Raw genomic sequence first — 7975 nt, 5'->3', positions numbered from 1 at the left:
AAGTGTAGATTATATATACGGTTCCAACATAATGATGAGATATAGATTTATTTATATGAAAGGCCAAGATAATGCAGTTGATGATATCATTGAAAAGAAAGAAACACTATTATATAGTGTATGAAATACCCTTGAAGTGGTATAGATATCTGAACTATAATAGATGGCCCATGAGAAAAGATGAATGGTACCTATTGAATAAGTATTCAGATATCATTGATAAATAGCATGCAAATTAAGTATATGTTGAATAATTTTGATGATACCGGTAGATGATGGAACCGAAATATAATGCATATGCGAGAAATAATGGATTGAATAAGGGATCATAAATCTATGTCTATATCGATGTAGATATCATTATAATGATCAAATGAGCTCATGGACCTGAAGTCCAACAAGTTATGGATTTGAAATATCCACACTGTACAGTGTTTTGCATTTTGAGTCTTACATTCATATACATGTGTAGTTAATATGTAAATGCATCATTCATCATACATTTAGTTTTTTTTGTGTTTTATCATGATTGATTTTCATTTATCCAGTTATAATTTCATATTACATGTTTCAAAACTATTATGATGTCGTATATGAATATGCATCCAAAGAATGGTATGACAGATTTGCAACTTTATGAATATTATAAGAGGAGTTTCTTACTCCAATGGGCGAATAGTTGCGAAAGAAGTATATATATAATGTTGATTTAATAGCATGTTATGAATCATGCAATAAGAAAAGTTCTTGAAGAACTTATACATGATGTTCTTAAACATCTAGCACTTTAAGTTTTACATATGAATGTCATAACATTGATCAAATATTATCTAAACTCTTGAAGAGTGTTTTTGAAATGTCGTCTCAACCAGTAGTTTGAGTACTTCAGAATTATGAAATATGTACATATTAATTTATTCACGGCAGAATTCTTGTACACATACGAGTTGATTCATAATATAAGATAAGAATATGTAATGTCCTTGCATTGAGTTTTATTTTATGGTCCAGAAGAACCATAAATTACATTTTCAGTTATATACCCTAAGTTGGACAGTGACATATTATTTATCATGTATTGTCATGAAAGTATGACTAGAGAAATTTTGATCAACAGTAATGATTACTAATACTTATGACCTCCAGAAGAAAGTTTACATATGTCCAATATGAAAAGATACATTTTGTAATATTATATGCAAGAATATATATTTATTTTAGGTATTATTTTCAAAAGTTTGATGATATAAATACTCACCTAGTGCATACAAGTGAAGATTTGAAAATTTAAGTCCAATGGTGGAGAATCAAATTTCAAGGAGCTACATGTTGATACATTCGAAAAGTTATCAACAATATTATATTCATTGAAATTGAAGATCTCAAGTGATGTATTCATCAGGGGGAGAAAATACGCGTTGCACTCTTTTTCCCTTAACCATGGTTTTGTCCCATTGGGTTTTCCTAGTAAGGTTTTTAACGAGGCAACATCCCAAGCGTATTATGATGAGTGTTGTACTCTTTTCCTTCACTAAGTTTTTATCCCACAGGGTTTTCTTAGTAAGATTTTTAATGAGACATCATTCCATGTATATTACAGGGTCATTGTATTATTTTAGATAATTGACATCCAAGGGGGAGTGTTATAAATGTATGGTATTGTGGATGCCCATTATACCCCTAGAATCCTTATCCTATATAATACATGTATATGTACATATTATATTGATTGGAATAAGATCATAACCGCTAGTGTCTCTCTTCCTCTCTCTCCCTGGTCTCCCTAATTTCATAACAATTATAAATTTATATGAGCTTTAAATTTTAATTAAATTTGTATGTTTCCAGTTAGACTAGAAATACATTTTTATGTTTAAAATTAGTAAAGCATATGAATTTATTGGTTTAAGTGGGAGCAATTTTAGTCATAAACTCTTGATTAGGTCTACAAATCCTTTAAGGTTAAACAACTTGATTAGAATTAATAAGGACTGAATAATTGGTAGATTATTGGTGCCCTTGATTAATTGCTGCAAATATTTATGTGATGCATAACGTGTTTTACTAACCGGCTATGTGGGCCATTCATGATAATGAATGGGTGAATGGTATATATTGTATATGTACTGATTTGCAGGTTATGAAGTGACTAGTATATCCCAAATAGGATAGAAAATATGGTCTGCGTACCATTAATTTGAATGTAATTGGTCTAAAGCACCAAATTTGTTTTTCAATTCAAATATGGTCTGCGCACCATCAAATAGTTGTAATTAGTTTAATTATAGCTTATCCTATTTGAAGAAAATGGCGCCTCCCACGGAGATTTTCAAGACGGACTTTGAAGTTGAAGCTTCAAGATGAAGTCGGGCCATACTAGATCACATTTATCTTATGCATGTTTTAAGTTATTTATTGCTTTTAAATATGTCTTAAATATGCATGAGATCGAAGCTTGGTTATGTTGCATGATTAAGGATTTTAGTTCACTTAAAATCTAACCAACATAGTAAGAGCCTTAAGTTCCAAACTTAAAAATTGAGTTAAAAGTTGCCATGCCAAAATAACACTTACTTGGATATCCTTTTTTCATCGATCTTAGTAATAGTTTTCCGCCATAACGAGGTGTTACTTATCGATACTAAAGGGGTAAGTGTGAGGGGGTCGAAAAAGCACGAGGCTAATGCGTGACCTCGTCCCTCGTGGGTGTGATGTTTCTTTTTTGTCAAATCAAGTGTAATTGGATTTCCTGTGAGTTTACACCCAATTGACTAGTAATATAGGAGTCGCCATTCAGTTTTTAACGACAATGAGAAAAACTGAAAAAACCCGGTTATCGTGACATAAAGGGAGTGCAATTATGTTTGACCACGACGGCCATAGGTTCCCTTATGATCCCTGGTGTGGGGATCTCTCAACATACACCCGCAAGGTAGAGATTGAGGGTTCGGGGGACTGTAACTACCGAGAGGAGTACTCGCTCTTCGATAACTCCAGAGGCAGGATATCCTTACTAGCTCAGCATAAATAATTGAAGGGACATGCGTTAACTATTAAACTAATCTGAGTTGATTTTAACAATATGCAACATATAGTACTAGATCGAACGCGATTATCTGATTTAGATTGTTTTAAGGGACCTAGCATGATAATCCAATTTCCCAACATATTATCTTTATTAGGCGTGATAGAACAATCAGATTTAATTAGTTTAACAGTTCATAAAAGGGCGAGGAAAGAAATTAAACCATGGAAGAGGGACACATTACGACGCACCCTTGAGAAGTGCGTCACGGTTCTCAGAAAACTAACCACTTTGACTTTGATATTTCTTCTTTTATTTAAAGAATCTCAAATTATAGGACATGATACGTTCTGTTCGATTTTTGGATCGATTGCGACAGAACGCGTGATCAGTTTTGCAGCGTGAGGCTTAGGCTTAGGGGTTTAGAGTCAATACTCAGAATAATAATTGTGTGTTGTTTTTTCACGTCGAACTTGGGCTATATTTATAGAAAAGAGTTCGTGGAAAGATAGAATTGTAGAGCTCTAATCCACGAGGAATTAGGAAAGAATACGTCCCAGGTAATTTCAGCGCCCAGGCCTGGGCGCCGAAGATTTCGGCGCCCAGAGCCAGGCGTTGAAAATAGGATCTGGACTGTTTTCTTAGTCAGATTCGGATTCCTAGAATTCGGAGTGTTTGAGACTTAATCGAGTCTTTTAGTGCGTATTAACCTTGTGACGGAATGCGTCTGGGCCCGTTACGAACTCTAGGCTCGTTAGGATTTTAATTAATACATGACTCTTATTTTCGAATCATATTAGGAATAGGATTCTCTCGTAATCTCTATCTCATTTCGGATTTATGTTGGAGTGCAACACCTAATTCTGACAGGTTTCTATCTTTTATGACTTGCCACTTTTAACAACTACCCATTACGGCAGTTACTATTTTTAGCAGGTTTCCATAAATAGCAGGTTTCTATAAATAGCAGGTTTTGGGTGAAATGAAAAGGGGTGATCGAGATTCGTTATTTTATAGGAGATGCGTTGTCAAGTGGAGATTTATGCTTTCATCATCGAACCTCCCCTTTCGGGAATGGGGACAAAAGTAGGTGTCTACAGTTAGCCCCCACTTTGACCGAGTCTTGGAGTAAGACGATGGTCAAAGTATTAGACGGAGTGGGTCGCACAAGCCATGGTGACCTGTTTTTACGAGGGTCTCATGAGCCCCCGAGTGATAACATTTGACTTAAGGGTCATCACTTGAAGTGTCGACATATCCCTCACGTGTCATTGGTATTTGTCAACGGATAGTATAGAATACTCCCTCACTTTGTCATTGGAAGTATCTAAAGAGACGTAGGAACTCCCTCACTTTGTCATTGGGAGTAGCTACAGATGTTTTTGAAATCAAAGCTATAAAGTGTAATTGGGCCTGGCCAAGCCCAATCACGAGGTAAAAAATGTTTTTAAAGATTCTCATTTTCAGGGTTAGCTAAATGAGAAAACCCCCTTGTTTTTATGGGACGTAAAACGAAGGAAAATCCAGCACATCGTTCTTTTTTTTTTGGAAAAAACGGAAAACCAATCTTTTAAATTTTGGAAAAAAAGGAAACTATTCACATCGCTTTTTTGGAAAAAACGGAAAACCAAAAGCTACTCACATCGTTCTTTTTTGGAAAAACGGAAAACCAAAAGCTACTCACATCGTTCTTTTTTGGAAAAAACGGAAAACCAAAAGCTACTCACATCGTTTTAGGGAAAAACGGAAAACCAAAAAAGTTATCGCTGCAGCGACTAAGGACCTGTGCGGTTAGTGGCGCAGACCCCGCCGGCTAAAGATGGCGAGCCTGTCCGCTAAGGGTGGACACCCCGTCCGATAGAAGTGGACGAATCTGTTTTGAAGTTTGTTTGAAAATGAGGACCTACGCGGTTTGTGACGTAGACCCCGCCGGCTAAAGATGGCGAGCCTGTTTTTTGGTTTTTGAAGATTCTATTTTTCGAAAACTAAGGACCTGTGCGGCTAGTGACGCAGACCCCGCCCGCTGAAGGTGGGCGAGCCCTGTCCGCTGAGGGTGGACGTCCCTGAATTCGTTTTTTTTTCGATTTGGAACTCGCGTGGTTGGTGACGCGGTCTTGCCCGCTGAAGATGGGCAAGTTCCTATTGCTTTTGTTCATCGTGATTTCTTTTGCGAATTTTTTATTCATTCTTGCAAGAGCGAATTCTTTCGAGGGATGCTCGGATTTAGTTGCAACCTGTATATATGTGGGTTGACAACGTGCTTAGACGGGCCATTGTCTCGTGGTCATCATCTTTCGTGGTTTTGAGCTAGTCTTTACGGCTCAATTTTGCCTCTACCTGGGTCCTTGATTAGGGGACTATGTATAAGTATCAACGGCGACCTTTGTCTTGAGGTCGTAAACCGGTTATATTTTTTTGAGACATCCAAACATGGGACGTCGTACAGCGTAGTATGGGAATATTGTTTTAACTTTGCATACTCTCTTTTGAAATATATATTTTCTTTCGAGCCCCCAAGCATTCGTGCTTGACGGTCATTTCTTGTCAAAGAGGTTCCTTGGGGATACGCATTTTGTAATGTCCTTGATCGTGTTTGGGGATCGTGCTCGTAAGTGCGAGCGATCTTTGTAGTGGTTTGCTACTCTTAACAAAGCCGTGAGGTGCGACTTTCAGTAAAGAAATTGGCAATTTTCAAGTCGAATGAATATGGCAGGGCCCTATAGAAGTCAGAGCTGTTTTTTTTGGGTCTGGGTTCATTATCGGCGCCCAGGCCTGGGCGTTAGAAATAATTCACGCCCAAGTGGGGCGTTGAAAACATTGTTTGGGCTGGTCTTTTGATGACACAGTTGGCCTCTTTTTTTTTACTTGGGAATTCTACATATTCTCTTCTCTTTTGTTTTTCTTTGTTTTTGGAACGTAGACTTTGGAGATCACAATGAATTGAGCTGATTTTCAGCGCCCAGGGCTGGGCGTCGGAATTTCTGGCGCTTGGTCCTGGGCGTTGAAAGTGCGTCCCAAGCAGGACGTTCTCGTGATGATTTCTCGAGGAGCCGTAGCCGATTGGTAGACTACGGTGTTTGTCGCTCTTGAGGCGTACAGTTATTGCAATAGTCGGGTGAGTCCATATGGCCCGAGGAGCATACCTTGAGGCGCAAGACTTTGATCGCTCTCGTATATATATTTTTTTGATCGTGTTCGTGAATGTTCGATACTTAGAATGTATGTGCGAACGAGCGTTCATAGAATGGCCGTTGTGTGCGGTCCATTAATCAGTTCGCTAGAATCATTTTTTTTTATTTTGCTATGGTCGTTTCGTAGCTTGGAGCCCCCAAGTATGCATGTTGGGATGCTTTCTTCTGGCGTACGATTTTTGTAGGTTTTTTCGAGAAGGATGCCTTGGGGTTCCGCTCGTGTAGGTGCGAGCTATCCCTTCCGTGGTAGGTAATGTTTTGCTACCTTTAATCCTTAATGTAGAAGTCGTGTGGCTTGCATTTGGGCGATAAGTAGTCTTTGCCTCTTACTCTTGGTCGTGCCCGCATTAGTGCAATATGCCTTACTCTTTTTTTTGGACTTGTACCGTGGGACGGTTGAACTTATGGTGCAACGTAGGCTTGTGTGGCCTAACGGCGTGTCTTAGAACATTCCTCCAGGTGTTGGGATATCATTATTATTTTTGCATTGGAGTACTTCATCATGCCTCGTTCAGGTGTTTGAACAAGTGTAGCACCTTCTGCGTGGGTTTGCACGGCTTATTACTTCGTTCGATGCGAGGATTTATAGGTGTTTCTTTCTAATTTTTATATCTGGGGAAAACTTGGCTAGCAGAAAGATTCAGCGCCCAGGCTGGGGCGTTAAAGATATCGGCGCTCAGTTCTGGGCGTTGAAAATGATTTCTGGGTATATTTTGACAGTCCTTATCCTTCATTTTTTTTCTTTCGCTTTTGCTTTGGAACGAGGTAGGCTGTGTAACGGGCGCTTGTAGGGCGAGCGTTATGTGCAGTAGTTTGATCGGAGTTTTGGTGACTCGCGATTTTCAGTTACCCTTGTTAGTGGGGTGACTTAATATATTCTAAGTAGCGCTTAGAATTTGGGAGGGGTCGTGTAGCCATTCTAAGGTTCATTTTACACGATCAAACCTTAGGATTGTGCCCCTATGACGTATGTATAGCATTAGCATCGAGAATTTGCGGTAAAATCGTCATTTCGAGCATTTTTAGAGTGTTTTTCTCAAGCCCCCAATTGTAGCTACGGGATTGGCTTGGTGCTATAATGCCTTGCATACGTTTTTATGCATTCATGGTGACATGGATCATGAACAGCTTGAACCAGACTCGTTTAGTGCGAGGCACGTTCGAGTAGTGATCTGCTACTTCTCTTGTAAATGTCGTATTGTGCGACATTGCCATGGTCAAGGTAGTCACATGTTGAAGTGTGCCTTGACCAAAAGCTAGGTGCCTTTCTTTACCCATAATCATATTTAGAATTCTTTTTGACTCACTTGCAAAGTCGAGATAAACGCATACTTAGATTAAACCAATGACACTTTATTATGTTCGAAGAAGTCTTTGAAAATTATTTGAAGTCCGAGTCTTACTGTGTACAATCCGAGGTGTCCTAAGTAGGTTGACTTATAGAAGGGTTCGTACAGGATTACATGAGTGAATCAAAATACTGTTACGATTTTTGGAATGCTGTCTAAGGATTTGCTGGAAGCCAGGGTGCAGGCGTCAAGATATACTTGTGCCCGTTTGGCATATCCTTTAGGTTTTTAGGGCCATTTTTCCAGAATTGCGGGAATATAAACCGTTTTCAAATTGACTTAGATTTACTTGGTGTATGTCTGCATAAAAGGTCAAGGTATGCTTAATTCTTTCCCTAGCTCTTTCATTTCAATTTTTAGCCCTCAGTTGCTGTTATGTCTTCCCATTAATGATGCTTTCAGATTTCAAT

Source organism: Spinacia oleracea, chromosome 4, assembly GCF_020520425.1.
Source record: "Spinacia oleracea cultivar Varoflay chromosome 4, BTI_SOV_V1, whole genome shotgun sequence".
In the NCBI taxonomy this organism is placed as follows: domain Eukaryota; kingdom Viridiplantae; phylum Streptophyta; class Magnoliopsida; order Caryophyllales; family Amaranthaceae; genus Spinacia; species Spinacia oleracea.
The sequence above is the reverse complement of the archived record's forward strand: the minus strand, read 5'-3'. Positions refer to the sequence as shown.